Below are 22,067 nucleotides of genomic sequence, written 5' to 3'. Positions count from 1 at the left end.
TCATCCAATATACTTCCCATTATTCTCCCCCATTGAAACGACTCCCTTCTTCTGTCGGTAACCATTCTGACTCGTCTTCAAATGCAAGAAAATAAAGGAATTCTTTTTTCCCACCTCCTGTAATTTTCAATGTTTTTCTTTGCAACATTCAGTGGTGTATTGAGATTCACAGCAGTGACTGAAAACTAAGAAACCCAGTAGGGCTTATTACTACCTACACAGAGCTTGCTGGGGATTTTAGGGGACTGCCCTAACAATACAAAAGCATCGACAAATTATGTCTTTTGTGAGGTTTGTTCAGATTGAATCCACACAAAGGGGGGGGGGAAGACTTTGAATAGGTGTCCTATTTATGGCCAAATGTACAGTTCAATTACAGAGATCTTACTCTTGCCCTTTTACTTTACACTTTTTAAATTGAATATGAAGCAGATACATGGTAAAGGACATGTGGAAGGCCAGAATATGAGGTAAAAATTATGTAGGGCAACCTCGTTTGTTGGGCCGACTGCTGGAGACAAGTCAATGGAAATTTATCACCTTAACCGCTTTGTACATCTAAGATCTGTAATCCTTGCATTCAGTTTTGACACGGTAAAAAACACACACCATTTTGTGAGTGTTTTTTTTAAAACTCGCATATTTTTGAAACTCATATTTTTGGAGGAGGGGTGAATATAGTTTCTGAATGAACCCCAAAGTGGCAAGAGCCAAGATTGAGAGTGTGGTGCAGAACTTCCAGATTTTAATGGAAGTCGGCAGTCTCTCACCATGCAGGACCACACGCAGAAGAAATATTCACCCACAAACCACAGACAGCTTGAAATTCCTAGAGTGTCATGACATCACTTCCTGTTTGGAAACAAGAAGTGACTTCCATGTGTTGTTCCCCACCATCCCCCCAGCTGCTCTATTGACTGAGGGTAGGGGACACAGAACATCACTGGGAGATCCCTCGCAACTACCGGTTAAGTGGCAACCCTATCCATGATGATTGAACAACTCAAAAGGTAAGTGTGGAGTTGGGCACACTATGACCAAAACAACAGTTTCCCTAGGACTAAGCCCTTGTACCTGGTTCAACCCCCCTCCCCACCACCCATGAAGGTCACTGGAAGACTTTTGTGTCAGTCACTGTGTCTCGCTCAGCCTACCCTGCGTCGCAGGGCAAAATGGGTTGGAGGGCGAGATGCTCTTCAGAGCTCCTCAGAGAAAACGCAGGCTAAAAACATATATGAGGATTATCCACAAATTCAGGAACTGGAAGGACACCAAAAGCACACTTTTCATAAAGCCAAAGTCAGTCATATACTGAGGGTTTAATAGAAAAACATGGCTACACAGCAATGATTAGAGGAAGAAGAGTTGGTTTTTATATGCTGACTTTCTCTACCACTTAAGGAAGAATCAAACCGGTTTACAATCACCTTCCCTTTCCGTCCCCACAACAGACACCCTGTGAGGTAGGTGGGGCTGAGAGAGCTCTAAGAGAGCTGTGACGAGCCCAAGGTCACCCAGCTGGCTTCATGTGGAGGCGTGGGGAAAGAAACCCCGTTCTCCATATTAGCCTCCATCGCTTATGTGGAGGAGTGGGGAATCAAACCCAATTCTCCAGGTCAGAGTCCACCGCTCCAAACCATCGCTCTTAACCACTACACCATGCTGGCTCTCAACACTTCTACAAATTCCAGATGCTGCGTAGTTTAGCCAGATTAACTTGATAACTGTTAGACAATTTGCGACTTGTCTCTGCTGTTTCACATGCCATTATTGACTGTCTAATTGTTATCTTGTCTGTTTGTTTTCTTCATCAGCTGTGGTTGTGGAAAAGGGCGGCTGTCTTTCTGGAGGATGGCATAGGTCTCCAGATAAGAGGCTGTTGTTCCTAATCTAGATGAACGTTCTGGTTGTTTTCTGTTTCCATAAATGATGGTTTTAAATTTTGAACTACCAAATATTTTGGCTTTGCGTGATGGAGATATAGGTCATCCATAGTTTTTTGCAATCTTGAGCAATTGAAAATGTTGGCAAAATGATACGCGTCGGTTGATGTTCATAAAAAGCTGTTTGGCAGAATATGAGATTCTTGCAGAAGCAGAGGGCTGTAGTAGCGAATTTCTGCAGACAATATCTAATACAATATCTAATGCAGTATTCTTACAAAGGTAACTTGTGTGTATTGTCAACATTGCTAGAGAGGAACTGCAAGTGTTTAGTTTTGGCTTCAGCATTATCAAAACCCATTTCTGTTTTGTGATAACATTTTCTGTGCAGGGCTTGGACGAAACACAGAGAAACAACTTTGATCATCACTTGATTCTCATACCTACTAGGAGAAAATAAAATCTCCCTTGTCTAATACACAGTTTTGACATGCAAATTGAAACTTGCAAAAATTGGGCTCAGCTCTAAGCTTTGGTCATTGCCTATTAACATTAGTACTAATCTTCCATCTCACTGTTTACTGTGCTCTAGGGTTGCCAGCTCCGGGTTGGGAAATACCTGGAGATTTGGGGGGTCCTCGCCTGCACCACGACACTCAGTTGGATCTGGACACAGTGACCCATGCCTTAGTTATGTCAAGTTTGGACTATTGCAATGGGATGTGAGGGGGATCAGGCTGCGACATCTGTCACCCCACTGACCACCAGGGTTGATTTGACTGATCTGGCTGGCTAGGTGAGTGTCCCCTACCTCCCTCACTGCTTCATGTACATCCCTCCCAAAGCTGCACACTCAGTGGAAGAGGACAACCATCCCAGATAGAAGGAGTGTACCTTCTTTGGTCTCATTGCAATGTTCTTTGGTCACATTGCAATGTTCTTTGGTCACATTGCAATGTGCTCTATGTGGGGCTGCCCTTAAAGAGTGTTCGAAGGCTGCAGCTAGCGCAGAACACTGTGGCTAGATTGCGGGTTGGGGCCACTTCTCAGGATCACGTGACCCAATCCTACAGCAATTACACTGGCTTCTGAGTCACTTCAGTTCAAGGTGTTTGTTGTTACCTTGAAAGCCCTACATGGCTTGGGACCAGGGTATCTGAAGGACTGTCTTCTCCCATACATTCCATCCTTGGTTCTAAGATCACAGGGAGAGCCCCTCTTGACTGTCCCATTGATCAAAGAAACTTGTCTGATGGGTATATGAGAGAGAGAACCTTTTCAGTGGCCCTTTTCAGTGGCAATCCCATGATTATGGAACAACCTCCCCAGGGAGGTGAGCCTAGCCCCCTCATTCTTGATCTTTAGGAGGTAGCTGAAGACAGTTTTATTCATGACAGTGTATGATTGGCTCTTCTGCCTGCAGGCCATTTTAAATTATGTATTTTGTTTAGTGGTTTTTATGTATTTTATTATCATTGTTACATATGTAAGCCACCTTGAGTTCCTGTAAGGTAGAAAGGTGGCTAATAAATGCAAGAAAGAAAGAAAGAAAGAAAGAAAGAAAGAAAGAAAGAAAGAAAGAAAGAAAGAAAGAAAGAAAGAAAGAAAGAAAGAAAGAAAGAAAGAAAGAAAGAAAGAAAGAAAGAAAGAAAGAAAATAAATTTCGCCACAATGCTCACAAATGATATTTGAAACTTGAACAATGACATCACATGCATCTGCATATGCCAACCCATGCCAAAACAGATGCAGAAAAACATGGTCTGTGTTGTCGAATTAGAATATCAGGAATGGAGGAATTGAGACAAAGGATTTACGCTACTCTATATAGTTCTGCAGGAAAGTATCTCCTGTGCTGATATTTAACATTCTTCTTCCTTATGTGCTCGCAGATTTATATATTGGATAACCAGAAAACTGAAGCGCGCAGATATATCACGCTAAAATACCATCAACCTGGAACTGTATCCAGGAGATCTCCTGACGGGTACGGTTAGCTTCAGTTCAGCTGAAAAATGCCCGGGAGACCATCAAGCAGAGATGAATCTCGCCTTTCCCAGAGGCATGTGAAGGAATGGAACTTAATAATCTTGCTAGGCAAATTTGTCATGGAAGTCACTTTAAAGAACAGTGAGAGATGTTTTCTCCATCCCTGTTCTATATAAACTTAACTGGGTGTTATTCTGTGGCTTATGAAGCAGCTGCCAACATGAAAACGAGATCCATTCTACATGAAGATGCATCGTCCCGGCTGCGCGCTGTGAATTCTGATCAGATCCATCTTGTTCCATTCCGGCTTGCATTTCGCATGTTCCCGACAAAGTATCCAAGCAGGTAGCAAGAGCTGGATGGGGTGGGAGGGTTGAAATCCCACCCTTTCTGGCTCATTTTGCAAACAATACACTCAGGATTGTGGTACATCAATGCAGCGTTCTATTATAGCTGGCTGCTTGGAGGGTATCACGGTATATTAATTCGACATTGATGAAACCAGTAATTTACGACTGTTGTCATGGTCCACATTGCCGCTGTTTGCTTGGTCTTTTGTGCCTAATATTCTTAAACGTTAAGGTCAATTTCATTGGGGTCGAGTCCTTAGTTACATTCCCCACTGCTGTTTTACTAGATGCGTAGAGGGGAGAGAGAGAGAGAATGAGAAAGGGAGGGAGGCGGGAGAAGCAGAGAGTAACTCATCTTAATATCTTGTGTTCACTATTCTATTTAGCATGAAATCAGTAACTGACATATTAATTATAATAATCTGTTAAATATACTTTACCTACATGTTAATTATGGCAGGCCATTCTCATCTCTTTCCCTTTTTTTTCTCTGGGTAGCCTATTAATTCCACCCAGATGGTTCGGCGTTGAGAGATTTGTAACATCGAGTGTTAACAGAATGAATCAGGTTGCCAAGATACAGCAGCGCACACACACAAATGTTATCACATCTGAATAAGCTACAGGATGATACATCCAAGGAAGAAACCTACCTATTACTTTATGAGCAGTAGAGTTAGTACTAGGATCAGTAAACCAGGCTTAGGGTTGTTTTATTGGTCATTTATGCATGGTCGCTTTAACCTCCTTTATTCCCCATTTCAGCCAGGATCAAAGTAACCCGGATTGGGGGAATCTGTATGCATTGGCTGGAATGATCAGGTACGAAACTATGTGCTAATGGAGGCATGAATACAGAAAAGCAGTCTCCCAAGTTCAAATCAAGTCTCACCCCTTTAAATGCTGCTTTGTAATTGGCTTACCTTGTGAGATAAGATTTCCTTCCCCCCAAACCCAACTGCTGCATAAAAAAGCATTTTAAGAAAGAAAAAAAAATGGAGCAATCTGAAAGAAGGGGGGGAGGGGGAGAAATCCAAGCCTCGTTTTAAAAAAGGCTTTCTTTTGCTCAGAAAGAGCTCCAAGGTAGCAGGAAGCAGGACGCACTTGAATCCCTGCCTCTTTACACACTGCTTCGTGATTGGCTGTGAGAGAAGCCAGTCTTCTGTGCTTCTCCTGTTCGGCTTTCTGAATGCTGCCTTGAAGAGGGGTTTGGAAAAGGGTGGGGCGAAGCTCTACCCGAGAAAGTTGTCTGCTCGCTCAGTGATTCTGGAATGAGCCAGGAGGAATGGTTTAATTCGGGCCAGAAGAGGAATGGGAAAAGCCGGGTTCATTTTGCGTTGAAACAGCCTTGAGCTTCCAAGGAATGAGGTAACATGCATACCCAAAAATTTGATCCTGGCTGAAACAAGGAATAAAGGAGGGTTAAGAGACCATGCATAAAACACCATTGTTGTCTTGGGGTGACCCCTGAACAACACTTTGGGGGCATTTATGACACTACTAATTATTGTTACTATTAATAATAAAAGTATTGTCAATGTGCATAGTATTCGAATACAAGAAGGCAGGTTTTTGTCCCCCCCCCCAAGAGGATGCAAACTAAAATGAGGCAATCAAGATAGGGGAAGGGGTGGTGTATATTTTTTCTAAATAAATAAACATTAAACCCTGTGTTCAAATCTCTGCTCAGCTGGGATGTTCACCAGGTAACCTTGGGCCAATCACTCTCAGTTTAACCTATCTCCTAGGGCTTCTGTGAAATTAAAATTAGGAAGGAGAAAATTATGTGTTCCTTAGAGAAAAGGCAGATGAAAAATGTCATAGATAACTCTGGGGGAAATATGTGTTTGTATCAGCTGCATGTTCTTAGGCTTAGTTTTGGTGTGTGTGTGGGGACGATGACACTGAAGAATTCTTTTAAGGAGAATCAAACCAGCTTATAATCTCCTTCTCTTCCTCTCCCCACACCAGATACCTTGTGAGGTAGATGAGGCTGAGAGAGCTCAAAGAGAACTGTGACTAGCCCAAGGTCACCTAGCTGGCTTTATGTGTAGGAATGGGGAAACCAACCTGGTTCACCAAATTAGAGTCCATTGCTCACGTGGAGGAGTGGGGAATCTAACCCAGGTCTCCAGATTAGAGTCCACTGCTCCTAACCACGACACCACGCTGGCTCTCACACCACATTGGCTCACAACTGAGGGGTTGTGTATCCTTAAGAAAAGTGTTTATAGATTGAAACCAGGGGCCAGTGTGGTGTAGAGGTCAGACTAGGATCTAGGCAACCCAAGTTCAAATCTCCATTCTGCCATGCACGAAGCTCTCTGGAAATTGAAGAGGAGAAAAAAAATGGGTGAATTTTTTTTCTCCATAGTGACACATTAGGAATTTCCCCATGTTTCTATGGTCTTTGCCATAGGGATTAGTGGCAATTTCTTGCATGTTACCCCAAAGTGACATCACATTCTCCCCAACCTCCCCAGGCACTACCCTTAAAATCTACTGGCATCTGCTGAGGCAGAGCTGGCAACCTTAGTTCTCCCTAGGGTTGCCAGGTCCCTCTTGGCCACTGGTGGGAGGTTTTGGGGGCAGAACCTGAGGAGGGCAAGGTTGGGGGAGGGACTTCAATGCCATAGAGTCCAATTGCCAAAGCAGCCATTTTCTCCAGGTGAATTGATCACTGTCAGCTGAAGATCAGTTGTAATAGCAGGAGAATTCCAGCTATTACCTGGAGGTTGGCAACATAAGAACATGAGGTATGGTAATCTGGGAAACTGGACCCAGATCCTCCAGTGAGCTCCTTGGATCAGTAATGTGCTCAAGGTTTCCCTGATTTAAGGTAAACACTATTCTGAAGTTGAACAAATTGCTAAACAACAATGGCTCTTCAGGTGTTTCACAGGAGAGCCGGAAGGTTTGCGTCAGTCCTTGGCTCTCGTGGCCGTTTCTTACATGCCCAGGGAAATGCTGATCGCCACTTTGGGGTCAGGAAGCAATTTTCCTTCAGGGCAGTTTGGCCTTGGATCCTGAAGGTTTTTTCCGCCATTTTCTTAGGGTTGCCAACCTCCAGGTACTAGCTGGAGATCTCCTGCTATTACAACTGATTTCCAGCCAATAGAGATCAGTTCACCTACAGAAAATGGCCGCTTTGGCAATTGGACTGTATGGCATTGAAGTCCCTCCCCTCCCCAAACCCCTCCCTCCTCAGGCTCCACCCCAAAATCTCCAAGTATTTCCCAAATCGGAGCTGGCAACCCCATATGGACCCTACCCTACCAGGGCCAGGCTAGTAGGTGCAACCCTGCTTCACATTGTATCTGGGTACCTTGTTGGCGAGGGGTTGTGGCTCAGAGGTAGAGCATCTGCTTGGCATGCAGAAGGTCCCAGGTTCAATCCCCGGCATCTCCAGTTAAAGGGACTAGGCAAGTAGGTGATGTGAAAGACCTCTGCCTGAGACCCCAGAGAGCCCCTGCCGGTCAGAGTAGACAATACTGACTTTGATGGACCAAAGATCTGATTCAGTATAAGGCAGCTTCATGTACATACACAGGGCTGTGCTTCCTCAGCTTCAGAGAACAACAACACCGCGGTACAACCCTGCAGACAAAATGAGATGAAAAGGGTTACAGAAAATATTAATGCTAACAAATGCCTATCATGGAGCGTCTGAATTGCAGCTCTGAAATGTTTCTCCACCGACTCCCAAGTAAGTGCTAGACAAACACTACATGGTTAAGAAGAGCTGCTGGCTGGGGAATATAAAAACCTAAATGGCACGGAGAGCGTCAGCCTGAGTTACCGTTTTCGGAATGACACAGATGTTAGGATAAGGAAGCATAAATGGAAATTAAAGAGAAACAAATTCAGAACAGATGTCAGCCAGTGCTTCTTCTTCTTTTTATCCATGCCGAGAATCACAAACGTGCGGAATGGCCTACCAGGCAAGAATGTTAAGGCGAAAACGCTGGGGATGCTGATGGAACGATCAGATGGCATCATAAGGGAATTGAGCAGTAAAAAAGCAAATGAGCATGCATGAGGCAAATGGCTTTAATTTAATCCCAAACCATGTCCGTCTCTGTACATTATTACTGCTTACACACATACCTTAAGTAAATACAGAAAGTGCTCCTTTTATATTGTCTTTGGTAAGGTTTACCTCTTCAAAATGTTGTCATTTTTTTTGGGGGGGGGAAGGGGAAGGAAGGAATAACAAAAGATATAACCAGCCTGAAAGGGGAAAACGAAATTTTATTACATACGGCTTAATTTTCCAGAATGCTCAATGCAAGCTATAAAATGCATGCAAAGAATAACGAGGAACGCCAAAGCAACCCGTTTTCTGGGGTCTTCGTTTGTCTCTTATAATAATCTCTTAATGATATGCTTCCTTTGTCCTGCGAATGGCTACTCTTTCAAGAATTTGGTTTTCCAGCGATGACCCTTTTAGCATGTTTCTCAGACGAGTTTTAATTGTGTAGCTCTCAAACAGTAGCCCCTTCATGATTTGGATTTCTCATCCTTGCAATTTTGACCGGAAAATCCCTGTCTGGATTTCGCTTCTCCCTGGTGCAAACTGAATCCATATTTTAACATTTTCGCCCTATTTACTGCTCCCTTGCATCCAATCTACACTTTTTAAAACATTATCTGTGTGTCGGTAAACCAGTATTATATGCCCTGTATATAATATACATATAAATGATGTATGCTGAATGCCCATGCTGTATAAATTGCACATAAAAACACACTATGTGTACACAGCAGGAATTAATCTGCAAAACCAATAGCAACAGTGAAAAGCTGGCGAAGGAAACTTTGACACTTGAAAGCTCGTACTCCGAAATCTTGCTGGCCTCTAAGGTGTGTGTGTGTGTGTGTTAAGTGCTGTCAAGTCGTTTCCGACTCATGGCGACCCTATGAATGAAAGTCCTCCGAAATGTCCTATCTTTGATAGCCTTGCTCAGGTCTTGCAAATTGAGGGCCGTAGCTTCCTTTATTGAGTCCATCCATCTCTTGTTGGGTCTTCCTCTTTCCCTGATGCCCCAACTTTTCCTAGCATGACTGTCTTTTCCAGTGACTCTTGTTGTCTCATAATGTGGCCAAAAGACGATAGCCTCAGTTTAGTCATTTTAGCTTCTAGGGTCAGTTCAGGCTTGATTTGATCTATAACCCACTGATTTGTTTTTTTTGGCAGTCCATGGTATCCGTAACACTCTCCTCCAACACCACATTTCAAAGGAATCTATTTTCTTCCTATCAGCTTTCTTCAATGTCCAGCTTTCATACCCATACATAGTAATAGGGAATATGATGGCATGAATTAACCTAGTCTTGATGGCCAGTGACACATCCTTACACTTCAGAATCTTTTCTAGCTCCTTCATGGCTGCCCTTCCCAGTCTCAATTTCCTTCTGATTTCTTGGCTGCAGTCTCCCCTTTGGTTGATGGTGGAGCCAAGCAATAGAAAGTCTTGAACAACTGCAATTTCCTCATTCTCTAAGGTGTTACTGGACTTCTACTGCAGACAGACCAACACAGTTACCCTCTGAGACTAGCAAAATTGGACACCTGAAACTGTTGACAAAAATATCAGTAAACATAAAAATAAAATAAAATGAGGATTATTTGACCAATTCCTTTTTCTGAGTAGGGTTGCCAGCTCCGGGTTGAAAATTACCTGGAGATTTGGGGCCAGTGTGGTGTAGTGGTTAAGAGCGGTGGTTTGGAGTGGTGGAGTCTGATCTGGAGAACCGGGTTTGATTCCCTGTACCTCCACATGAGCAGCAGAGGCTAATCTGGTGAACTGGATTTGTTTCCCCACTCCTACATATGAAGTCAGCAAGGTGACCTTGGACTAGTTACAGTTCTATTACGAGCTCTCTCAGCCCCACCTACCTCACAGGATGTCTGTTGTGGGGAGGGGAAGAGTTAGGGTTAGGGTTAGAAGCTACAATTGTAAGCCAGTTTGATTCTTCCTTAAGTGGTAGATAAAGTCGGCATATAAAAACCAACTCTTCTTCTTCTTCTGGGGGGTGGAGCCTGCAGAGGGCGGGGTTTGGGGTGGGGAGGGAATTCCATAGGGTATAATGCCATAGAGCCCACCTTCCACATTTTCTCCAGGCAAACTGATCATCTCTGTTGCCTGGAGATCAGTTGTAATAGCGGGAGGTCTCCAGGTACCACCTGGAGGTTGGCAACTCTGTTTCTGAGTCACGTGCTGTACTGCCTCAGCATACGCCATCTTTCCTGCAAGGACAGTACATGGATGCTTGATGGCTCTGAAGCAGGAGATGCCCTGCAGCATTCGGTGACCAAAAATCATGTGAACTTTTTCTTCTTCTGGGTTTAGATGACCCTGCGTAGCAGATTCCATCCTAGCCCCCCATATCCCTGGCCCTGACACCCCATATTGGCCTGCCATGTAATTGCTTGCATTTTCACTGTGATCGTCAATTGGTAGATATATGCACATGGCATCTACCTATCAGAGAATCTGCCCTACCATAAAGGGGCAAGGTTACCCAAAAATGTCGTGGAATATATGAACATTTTGTCAAATAGAAGATGCTTGGAGAAGCAAAAATCCTACAACAAGAAGCTACATGTTTTATTCTGACAGGCACGATTCATATTCAAGACTGAGAGGGGATATGATAACCATCTTCAAGTACTTGAAGGGCTGTCATATAGAGGATGGTGCCGAGTTGTTTTCTGTTGCTCCAGACTGTCGGACCAGAACCAATGGGTTGAAATTAAATCAGAAGAGTTTCAGTCTAGACATTAGGAAGAATTTTCTAACAGTGAGAGTGGTTCCTCGGTGGAACAGGCTTCCTCAGAAGGCGGTAAGCTCTCCTTCCCTGAAGGTTTTTAAGTGGAGGCTAGATGGCCATCTGTCAGCAATGCTGATTCTATGAACTTAGGCAGTTCATGAGAGGGAGGGCATCTTGGCCATCTTCTGGTCACTAGGGGTGTGTGGGGGGGGAGGTCGTTGTGAATTTCCTGCATTGTGCAGGGGGTTGGACTAGATGACCTGGTGGTCCCTTCCAACTCTATGATTCTATAGATATATGCCGGGTCTCTAAAACTATGCTGAGCAATCTGAAAAATGTGGAAGTTTTACCGAGTCCATTATCAGACCACAATCCACTGGAATTGACATGGGCCTACTTCAAACAGGGTAGAAGAAAATGGAGAATGGAAGATAACATCTTACAAAAAGAGGAAATTGTTCTCCAATGCAAGAAAGAAATAAACAAATCCTCTGAAGTCTCACTGGCTACAATTTGGGATGCAAGCAAAGCATATATGAGAGGGAGATTGCACATGGCATCTACCTACCAGAGAATCTACCGTTCCCATTCATGCTATCACCTCCATAAACCAATCAATCTGACATTGTTTTTGCATGCCATTTTCACTTTAAGCTGTCTTTAAGTGTCATTTGGTCAGCATGAACTTAAGCAAATCGCCTCCTGGACCAAGAAAGAAAAACCAGACAATGCAGTGTTAAGACACCTGTTGTAGGAGAAAATATTGCTGTCTGGGATTATGTGCTTAAATATTCTTTTTTACACATAAACTCAGTTCACCAAACCACCTTTTGAGAAGTTCAATAGCAGAATAGGCTTACAGATATTGGTAAAATCATATGTAGATCTCATAGGCATGTATTGAGTAAATTAGCAATTCTATAAGGAAAAGTCTCTGTGTGTGTGTGTGTGAGAGAGAGGGAGAGAGGGAGAGAGAGAGAGAGAGAGCGAGAGAGAGAGAGAGGAAGAAACATAGTGATCCTTCCAAGAGTTACTTTTGTGAGTCTGGGATTTTTAAGCATTACATTGTACACACACTTTCCTTGCCAAACAGCAGAGCTGATGCTTAATTCTGGATCCTCATTGAAAGAAAATGAACCTTTCCACAATTCCCTTTTTTTAAAAACAAAAAACGACAGCATATGCTGTAGAGCTAGATTAATCCCTAATGGAACCATATGCTTCATTTTCAATGAAAAATCAGAGGGAAATAGCTACCAGACTCCCAAGACTTTTATGGATATCGCAAGCACTAAGATTTCTTCTAATCTGATTACATCTCGTACCTCGCATTCCTGAGCCTGAAGGGCGAAAGCCCTTAGGAGGCCAGGGAGGTGTTACAGCAGCATTCAGCCCCCCCCCCCAACGGTGTCCGAGCAACTTATGCCAGCGTTAGTGGCCCGAATGCGGGCGGGAAGGCCCAGACGCCCGGACTCCCCGGGATGCTGACGGGGCCTTTGACGTCCCACTGGCGTCAAAGCCTGCACCGGAATCCCAGGAGGTGTTCCCAGGGTGTCATGGCACCCCAGGAGGCGTTCCCGGGGTCTTCCGGTGGCCTCCAAAGCCCTTTCGGGCTGAGAACGCTCCCTTTTTAATTTTGAGAGATACGCCACCTTTTACAGAGCTTGTATCTCCTGTGCAACCCTATGAAGGGTTGCATGGATTTTTTTATGCTGCAGGGAGGTTTTGGCAGGGCTGAAACCTACTTTGGAGGCAGCAAAGCTGTGTGGCCTCCTATGACTGGTGCAGGCATTCCTCTCAGGAATGCACTGTTAATGTATAGGAATTAGATCAAGGAAACCCAGAAATCGTGGACTTTAACATGGAAGGGACCTTACATGCCAGATATGTGGAAGTAGTTGAGAACACAGCTCTTATCCAGATATGGGATCAGGGTATGGCTACTCAGGGCCTAAGTAGGCATACCTCATCCTCAAGTCTGCCATGAGGTCGCAGTGCCATTTTTGAGCCTAGTTACTTTTATAATTGCCACATGGTTCCAATCCTGCTGGGGACCATGGTGCAGGGGATGAGGATCTCCTGTCTCCTCCCTGTAGACTCTAATCTGGAGAACTGGGTTTGATTTCCCACTCCTCCACATGAAGCCTACCGGGTATCCTTGGGCAGGTCACAGTTCTCTCAGAACTTTCTCAGCCCATGCAGAGGCAGGCAAAGGAGAAGAAGAGGAGTAGGAGTTGGTTTTTATATGCCAACTTTCTCTACCACTTAAGGGAGAATCAAACTGGCTTACAATCACATCCCCCCTCCCCACAACAGACACCTTGTGAGGTAGGTGGGGGTGGAAGAGAACTGTGACTAGCTCAAGGTCCCCCAGCAGGCTTCAGGTGGTGGAGTGGGGAAACCAAGCCGGTTCACCAGATTAGAGTCTGCCACTCATGTGGAGGAGTAGAGAAACAAACCCGGTTCTCCAGATTAGAATCCACCACTCTTAATCACTACACCACGCTGTCTCAAACCACCTCTGAATGTCTCTTGCATTGAAAATCCTATGGGGTTGCCTTAAGTGAGCTGCGACTTGATGGCAAAATCATGCGCACACATCTAAACATTAATAGAAGATGCAGAGTGGAGAAGCAGGTCTGTCAAGGCCATGCATTTAAAGTAATTAGTAGTTTAATCTTCCGCTTGCCCTACCCTACAGGGCTGTTGTGAAAATCCAGCGGAGCCACCCCATCTCCTTGGAGGAAAAAAAAGGGATCTTCTGCAGCAACCTGTCAAACAAATAGTTTAGCTCTGCGTCAGGCCTTCCGACTGTTCTTACACTCTGTTCCAAAAGCAACATAGCTGCCGTGGTCACTGAACAGTACATACAACCCTAAACAAACTAGAACCAACGTAAGAAAGCTCTCCTTTTTTTTTAGTAGAAAATGGCAGTCTTGATTGTTTGGAGCCAGTTTCCCTGTCCAAAGAGTGACCCTGACCCAAATCCAGCCCTGGATCCAGGCGTCCTTTTTTGGGGGGGAGTTTTTGCACCTGGACTGTTTGGTTTCCAACCTGACCTCCTCGCCTGCCACAAAGCCCGCCTCCCCTTCGACTGCCAAAAGAGAAAGGGGCTTAAGTGGGCCCATATGGCTCCCAACAATTGGCAGCGAAGCCCCCCCCCCCCCCCGCCAGCTTGGTATGGCAACACCCGTTGTATTTCAATGTGCCGCGGAATTGCTTTGCTATTCACAGAAGAGCAAAGTCCTGCCAGGAGCAGCTTAATCTATGAATTTATCTAATTATGTCCTGAAAGCATTGGAGGACTGCAGTGTAATTTCAGATGTTGGGGGAGGCCGAGCCAAAATCAATTTCACCCAAACTGGGGCAGGCGGTGACGGGCATCCAGCAGGAATCAAGATTCGCCCGCCTCTCGGTGTACCGAATATGTCATTGACAAATCATCGAATAGGCCTCCGTGGTTGGCTCTTTCAGAACGACGGCGAAAATGGCAGAAATATTACATCAAAGCAGGACGGCTCGCAAACTTGAACAGGGCTTTTTTTTTTTTATCGTCACTGCTTTCTGTCCCTGATTTTGTAATATGGTTTATTTTGAAGCTGTGATCGATGGCCAAAAAAAGGCCCTTCGCAATAATGGCCGTGAAGCTCGAAAATCAAATGATATCCCTGTAAAATCCATGGAACGGTCCAGAAAATAACTTGGCAGTATTGGCTTTCTACAGCTCAGTTTGTTCAGTAGTTGTTTCATTATGTATTTTTATTGGCTATCTTTCCCTCCTTTTATCCCCTGTTGATAAAGGGTACTTAGCTATTTATGAGCCTCTCGGAGGGTGAGGTGTGCTATTTCCTGCTTGGAATTGTAAGCGAAGGGGTTGATAATGGTGGTAGCTGGTGTAATTGTGATATCTCTGGCACAATCTTGCATGAGGGAAGGAGGCGTGCTTGCTCGACTGGTTCTCTCCAGGAAAACAGAGCGGGCTGTTTGCACAAAAGGGCATGGGCAAGGGGGCATATTTTTCCTGAGTGGGTGGAAATGGCCATTTCAGTAATAGGGTTGCTAGGTCCCTCTTTGCCACCGGGGGGAGGTTTTTGGGGCACAGCCTGAGGAGGGGAGGGCTTGGGGAGGGGAGGGACTTCAATGCCATAGAGTCTAATTGCCAAAACGGCCATTTTCTCCAGGTGAATTATTCTCAGAATCATAGAGTTGGAAGGGACCACCAGGGTCATCTAGTCCAACCCCCTGTACAACTACCTCCCCCACACACCCCAGTGACCCCAGAAGATGGCCAAGATGCCCTCCCTCTCATGATCTGCCTAAGGTCATAGAGTCAGCATTGTTGACAGATGGCCATCTAGGCTCTGCTTAAAAACCTCCAGGGAAGGAGAGCTCACCACCTGTTCCACTGAGGAACCACTCTAACTGTTAGAAAAGTCTTCCTAATGTCTAGACGGAAACTCTTTTGATTTAATTTCAACCCGTTGGTTCTGGTCCAACCGTCTGGGGCAACAGAAAACAATTCGGCACCATCCTCTATATGACAGCCCTTCAAGTACTTGAAGATGGTGGTTATCATATCCCCTCTCAGTCTTCTCCTCTTCAGGCTAAACATACCCAGCTCCTTCAATCTTTCCTCATAGGACTTGGTCTCCAGATTGGAGAAAATGGTTGCTTTGGCAATTGGACTCTATGTCATTGGTCCCTCCCCTTTCCAAACCCCACCTTCCTCAGGCTCCACCCAAAAAAACTCCCGCTGGTGGCAAAGAGGGACCTGGCAACCCTAGTTGGCCTTCCTTGGGGAGGGAGTTCCAAAACTGGGTATGGGGCAGTAGAAGATAGAAACTTGGCTCTTTTTAGGTTTAATCTCCAGGCCAGACGGTTTATGGAGAAAGGCAATGCTAGCTGATCTTAAAATGTCCAGAGGTTCATACGGATTAGTTACTTGTCTGTGGGAGAGAGAAGGAAAGAACCACAGCCTGATTTTCATTTCATTGTACCCCACCGAAACATTTCATTGTACCATGGATACCCCTTTCTATTGAACTCCGAATGCTAGGTGGTAACCAAGCAGGATTCTATCCAAATATTTTCACTCGGTTCAACAGCATTGGATCATGGATATGGTTTGGGGACCAGCAGACAAACCAAACCCTCACATCAAGAAAATGAAGTTAGTGCAAAAAGGATATATCTGGGTCCAAACAAATTAAAAATGTAATTGCGCTCTCAAAATTAGGTGGGGAAAAAGACTCTAATCATGTCAAGCTGGATTGGCTGCTAATTAGCATCCCTTCAAAAGTAAGATTAAAATGCGCCCATGAATAAAGATGTACCATATATAATTAAAACATTCAAAGCATGTAAAGGATATGTATACTCTCATGTGACACAGCCAAAAAAAAAAAAAAAAAACCCCAAACAAACCCTATTCAGATTCTTAGGCAATAAGTCAAGTAACAAGGTGTTTGAAATAAGCCCCAGAGCCCAAAGTCAACTTCTGATCTAAAATGGTAGCATAACGGTCCATTTGATAATGATGTAAAGAGAAATGATTTTTAAAAGCTGTAATATCGTGTGTTTCCTGTTTAGCGATTTTAATTTGGTACTCGCTTTTGACTGAATTTTGTTGCTTGCATTTCAGGGTTTCTTATTTTCACTGGGGGGGGGGGCTCAGTCTACATTTCCCTTTCAATTAGGGTTGCCAGTCATTGCCAGTCATTGGCTGGCAACCGGCCGGAGAAGGAGGGGGCAGGGACAGGGAGAATGACATCATGCCTATGGTTTCCATAGAGTTTTTTGAAGGGGTGTGCTACAGCATCCCCATTGCTTCTGGGTTGTCCTCCCCTTTAGCTGGCCTGTTTCCCCTGCCAGCCCGCTGTGGGTGGTGGGCAGGCCTATTAAGTGGCAGGCAATTGCTCGCCATTAACAGGCCCCTGGCAACCTTAAACAGGAGTTGCACTAGGGTAGGTAGTTAATATGGTTGCTAGGTGCCCCCTGGCTACTGGCGGGGGATGGAGAAGAAGGGTTGCTAGATCCAGGCTAGGAAACTCCTGGTGATTTGGGGATGGAGCCTGGGGAGGACAAGGACCTCAGTGGAGTACAATGCCATAGAGAGATTCCAAACAGGTAAAAGGAAGTATTTTTTCACACAACGCATAGTTAAATTGTGGAACTCCCTGCCCCAAAATGTGGTGAAGTTGGCCCCAAATGTGGCCAACTTGGAAGGCTTTAAGAGGGGAGTGGACATGTTCATGGAGGAAAGGGGTATTCATGGCTACTAGTTAAAATGGATACTAGTCATGATGCATACCTGTTCTCTCCAGGATCAAAGTAGCATGCTGAATATATTAGGTGCTTTGGAACATAGGCAGGATGGTGCTGCTGCGGTCGTCTTGTTTGTGGGCTTCCTAGAGGCATCTGGTTGGCCACTGTGTGAACAGACTGCTGGACTTGGTGGGCCTTGGTCTGATCTAGCAGGGCTATCCTTACGTTCTTATGTCCACCCTCCAAAGTATCCATTTTCTCCAGGGGAACTGATCTCTGTAGTCTAATGATGAGGTGTAATTCCAGAGGTTTCCCAGGTCCCACCTGGAGGCTGGCATCCCTAGGGTGGTACCAAAGGAAGCTGTTGTGGGAATAGCTTGGCAGAGAAAATAGGCTTGAAGCAACCCCCTGTTTACAGGCACTAGCTGCCCCTGGTATAGTATATTAAGGGAGGAAAGGAATTTAAAAATATGCATGTCCTGGACTATGTATAGTTTTAATGCATCAGCTTTCGGCTGGAGATCAGTTGTAATCGTAGGAGATCTCCAGCTAGTTCCTGGAGGTTGGCAACCCTATTAGCAACACTGAGCATGTCACTTGTCCACACTTCAGCAGCCTCAGTGTTGTGCAACACAGCCCCAAAAATCACTTCTCTTCATGCAGTGGATGCAGCATCTGAATTTGTAGACTCCTGTAATGTTTTATTCAACATTCAAAAAAGAAAAAAAGAAAAAAGAACTTCATCAATACTACACATGTACATATTGAGTTGCACACAAAGCACCCCCAACAAACCAACCCTAGACAAGAACATTTCTAATTTTGGGATTTTCTTTTTCTTTTTTTGTTTAGCTTCATAGCAATATCTTTGGGTGCATCTATGACTTCCCATTGCCATGGCTACCGAAACTCATTTATTGTTATTATGTAACTGAGCAGATGTGCTCGTTTTTTAATATGAAAACCGGCACTCTTTCATCTCTTTCTGTTTCATAGTTACTGAACTAATAATGTGTCTCTTGGAGAAAAAAAACAACCTCAAAATTGATTCTGTTCTGTGCCTGTTCATGAAAGTATTATTGATTAGAATTTGACTAAAGCATTCATAATAAAAGGCTACATTAAATCTTCCTTGTTCCAGCGCAGGAAAAATAGGAAGATGAATGTTACTGTGTGCTGATTTATATACATAGATATATATATATATGTATGTATGTATGTGCTTGCAAACCTATACTTAATTTGCATTTATTCACATGCAAGCAAGAGTTCAGCTTATGTAAAATTGAAATTATGCCATTGCTTCATGAGCAGGGAGCATTTCTCATGATGCATCTTTGCAGAGAGGATGGAAATATATAGAATAAGTGATCATAAAAATGAATCAATTGCAGAGTTTATACCTATCATGCTAAGTATATTAAAATGCATTTAGAGGTATCTGTCAGAGAACTGCTAGACAGGCACAGTTATGAGTTCTTGAATGTGAAAGCTGGTTTGATCCCTCTCTGTCTCTGTATATATCTTTTGCCTGGCACCCGTTTCCTTTTGCAGCATTGCATCTTGGTCTAGGGGGAATACAGCTCCACACTCTCAAGTTACCTGTTTGCTTGATTGCAGGAGAAGTTGGATTTGTTTTCTCCCTTGCAACTGACGAGCAAGATGATGGAGAGAAAATCTGCCTGCAGTAACATTTGTTGTTCATGGAAACAATGGGCTAATGGTCGTCTATAATATTAAAATCAGGTGTCTTCTATTTCAATGGTTGTCTATAATGGGGAAGGCACTGGCAAACCACCCCGTAAACAAAGTCTGCCTTGGAAACGTCGGGATGTGACATCACCCCATGGGTTAGGAATGACCCAGTGCTTGCACAGGGGACCTTTACCTTTACCTATAATATTAAAATCAGGGGTCTTCTATTTCAATGGACTTCAACCACTCTATACCCAGGATCCCATAAGCATATAAGTCACTGAACCGCAAGCATGTGACAGGAAGTCATGTGATATCATATGGCAGGAAGAGGGGAGTCAGAATTATGACCTCAGTGGTATCAAGGCAAGGAGCATGGGTGGCAGAACAAGACAGCTGTGGACGGGACGTGCAAGCCAAATACCGGGAGGTATGCCATACCCAAGAATAAGTCAATGGTCAAAACTATGAAGGGGTTCTCCATCACTGATTGACCTCAGAAGAAGAGTTGGTTTTTATATGCCGACTTTCTCTACCACTTAAGGAAGAATCAAACCAGCTAACAATCACCTTCCCCTCCCCTCCCCACAACAGACACCCTGTGAGGTCGGTGGGGCTGAGAGAGTGTGACTAGCCCAAGGTCACCCAGTTGGCTTCATGTGTAGGCGTGGGGAAACAAACCCAGTTCACCAGATTAGCCTCTGCTGCTCATGTGGAGGAGTGGGGAATCAAATCCGTTCTCCAGATCAGACTCCACTGCTCCAAATAGGGTTGCCAACCTCCAGGTACTAGCTGGCGATCTCCTGCTATTACAACTGATCTCTCGCCGATAGAGATCAGTTAACCTGGAGAAAATGGCCACTTTGGCCATTGGACTCTGTGGCATTGAAGTCCCTCCCCTCCCTAAACCCCGCCCTCCTCAGGCTCCACCCCAAAAACCTCCCGCTGGTGGCGAAGAGGGACCTGGCAACCCTAGCTCCAAATCACAGCTCTTAACCGCTGCACCACGCTGGCTGTCCCAGCAGGTTCTTCCAAAATGGCAGCTTTGTAGGGGTTTGCCACCTAGAAGAGGAACTCTTTCCCCCTTTCCCCCTTCCCCCTTGAAGCTAAGCTGGGCAGCTGTTAGCTACTCAATGGACACCATCCCAAAATGGGGAAGGGACCCGGAAATTGTGATCTTTTTGTGATCTTTTTGTGTCCTTTCCCCCAGACTGCTCAGAAACAGGCAAGATAAAAGATTTGCGCTGTTGATGAAACTCACACCCAGCTATGTTCTGTGTTCTACCAGAATTTGCAAGAAGTTGAAGGAATCCAGAGACTAGACGTGTAATTGAGTCTATATTTACACTTAAATAAGTTGATTGCTTTGCAATTGCCTGAGAAAAAGGTCACCTCGAAATACACAAACATGCAAATATATTCAGTCATTAATAACACACAATTATATATAGATTACAAAATATGTACTTACTATGGCAACAAGCTGGTTATCTGCACAATGGGCAAAATTACCATCAGCACCATTGCCAGTCTCTTCTTTCACTTGAATTTAATATAGAAGGAAGGTGTGGAATAAAATTTCCAAAAGTTAAGCAAAGAAAGTTTCTTGCATCATATCATCATTTTGCACAATACATGATGGCTATTAAGAACCATTTGGCTTTGTTGTGTAAAGTCCCATTTTTTAGCATGAAGGAGAGTTGGTGGTTTGGTGGCAGAGAATATGTTTTTGCATGGAGAAGAACACTCCCAGCGTGGTGTAGTGGTTAAGAGCAGTGGTTTGGAATGGTGGACTCTGATCTGGAGAACTGGGTTTGATTCCCTCACTCCTCCACATGAGCGGCGGATGGAGGCTAATCTGGTGAACTGGATTTGTTTCCCCGCTCCTACACATGAAGCCAGCTGGGGGACCTTGGGCTAGTCACATTCTCTCAGCTCCACCCACCTCACAGGGTGTCTGTTGTGGGGAGGGGAAGGGAAGGTGATTGTATGCTGGTTTGAGTCTCCCTTAATTGGTAGAGAGAGTTGGCATATAAAAACTAACTCTTCTTCTTCTTCTTTGAATCTTCAGGTAAAAGATCTCAGGTGACAGGTGCTGAGGAAGTCCTTTACCTGAGGCTCTGAAGAGCATCTGACAATCAGCATAGACAATACTGAGCTGGATGGATCAATGGACTTACTCAGTATAAGGCAACTGGATATGCTCATCTGACAGGGTGGACCCAAGATTTTTTGGCACCCCAAGTGAACAATGAATTTTGTGCCCCCCCTCCCATTCAATGATAAGAACCGTGAGATATCTAGAACAAATGTTTTACTTACTGGGCATTCAAGATGAACAATGTAAAAATAAAGACAGATGAGCTCTTCATAAGCCCTCCATGTACCTGCATGGCAGCTATAGAAGACCAGAGTCGTGCCATGCAGCAGGAATTTCAGCATCATCCAGTCCGGGCACTATTTCCCCTTCAGTGGCAGGGGTTGTGGGTCATTGGTAGATCATCTGCTTTTCATGCAGAAGGTAGCAGGGTCAACCTTCAGCATCTCCATTGAAAAGGATCGGGGAGGGGCTGTGGCTCAGTGGTAGAGCATCTGCTTGGCATGCAGAAGGTCCCAGGTTCAATCCCCGGCATCTCCAGTTAAAGGGACTAGGCAGGTAGGTGATGTGAAAGACCCCTGCCTGAGACCCTGGAGAGCTACTGCCAGCCTGAATAGACAATACTGACTTTGATGGACCAAGGGTCTGATTCAGTATAAGGCAGCTTCATGTGTTCATGTGTTCATGTGAGTAGGTGATGATGCCGGAGAGCTGCTGCTGGTCAGTGTAGGCAAGGCTGACCTTGCTAGACTGACGGTCTTGTTAGGTAGAAGACAGCTTCGTATGTTCATGTGGGTCAGACAAGAGGGGATGAGGCTCAGTGACAGAGCATCTGCTTTCCACATGCAAGGTTTCAGCTTCAATCCCCAGCATCTTAGATCTGAGACCACTGCCAGTCAGAGTAGACAATACAGAACTGGATAGACCAATGGTCTGATTGAGTGGAAGACAGCATTGTATGTTCATGTAGGTCAAAGAGGAGGGGGGAGCCAAGGCCCAGTTACAGAGCATCTG

The sequence above is a fragment of the Euleptes europaea genome, chromosome 17, assembly GCF_029931775.1.
Source record: "Euleptes europaea isolate rEulEur1 chromosome 17, rEulEur1.hap1, whole genome shotgun sequence".
Taxonomy (NCBI): domain Eukaryota; kingdom Metazoa; phylum Chordata; class Lepidosauria; order Squamata; family Sphaerodactylidae; genus Euleptes; species Euleptes europaea.
The sequence above is the reverse complement of the archived record's forward strand: the minus strand, read 5'-3'. Positions refer to the sequence as shown.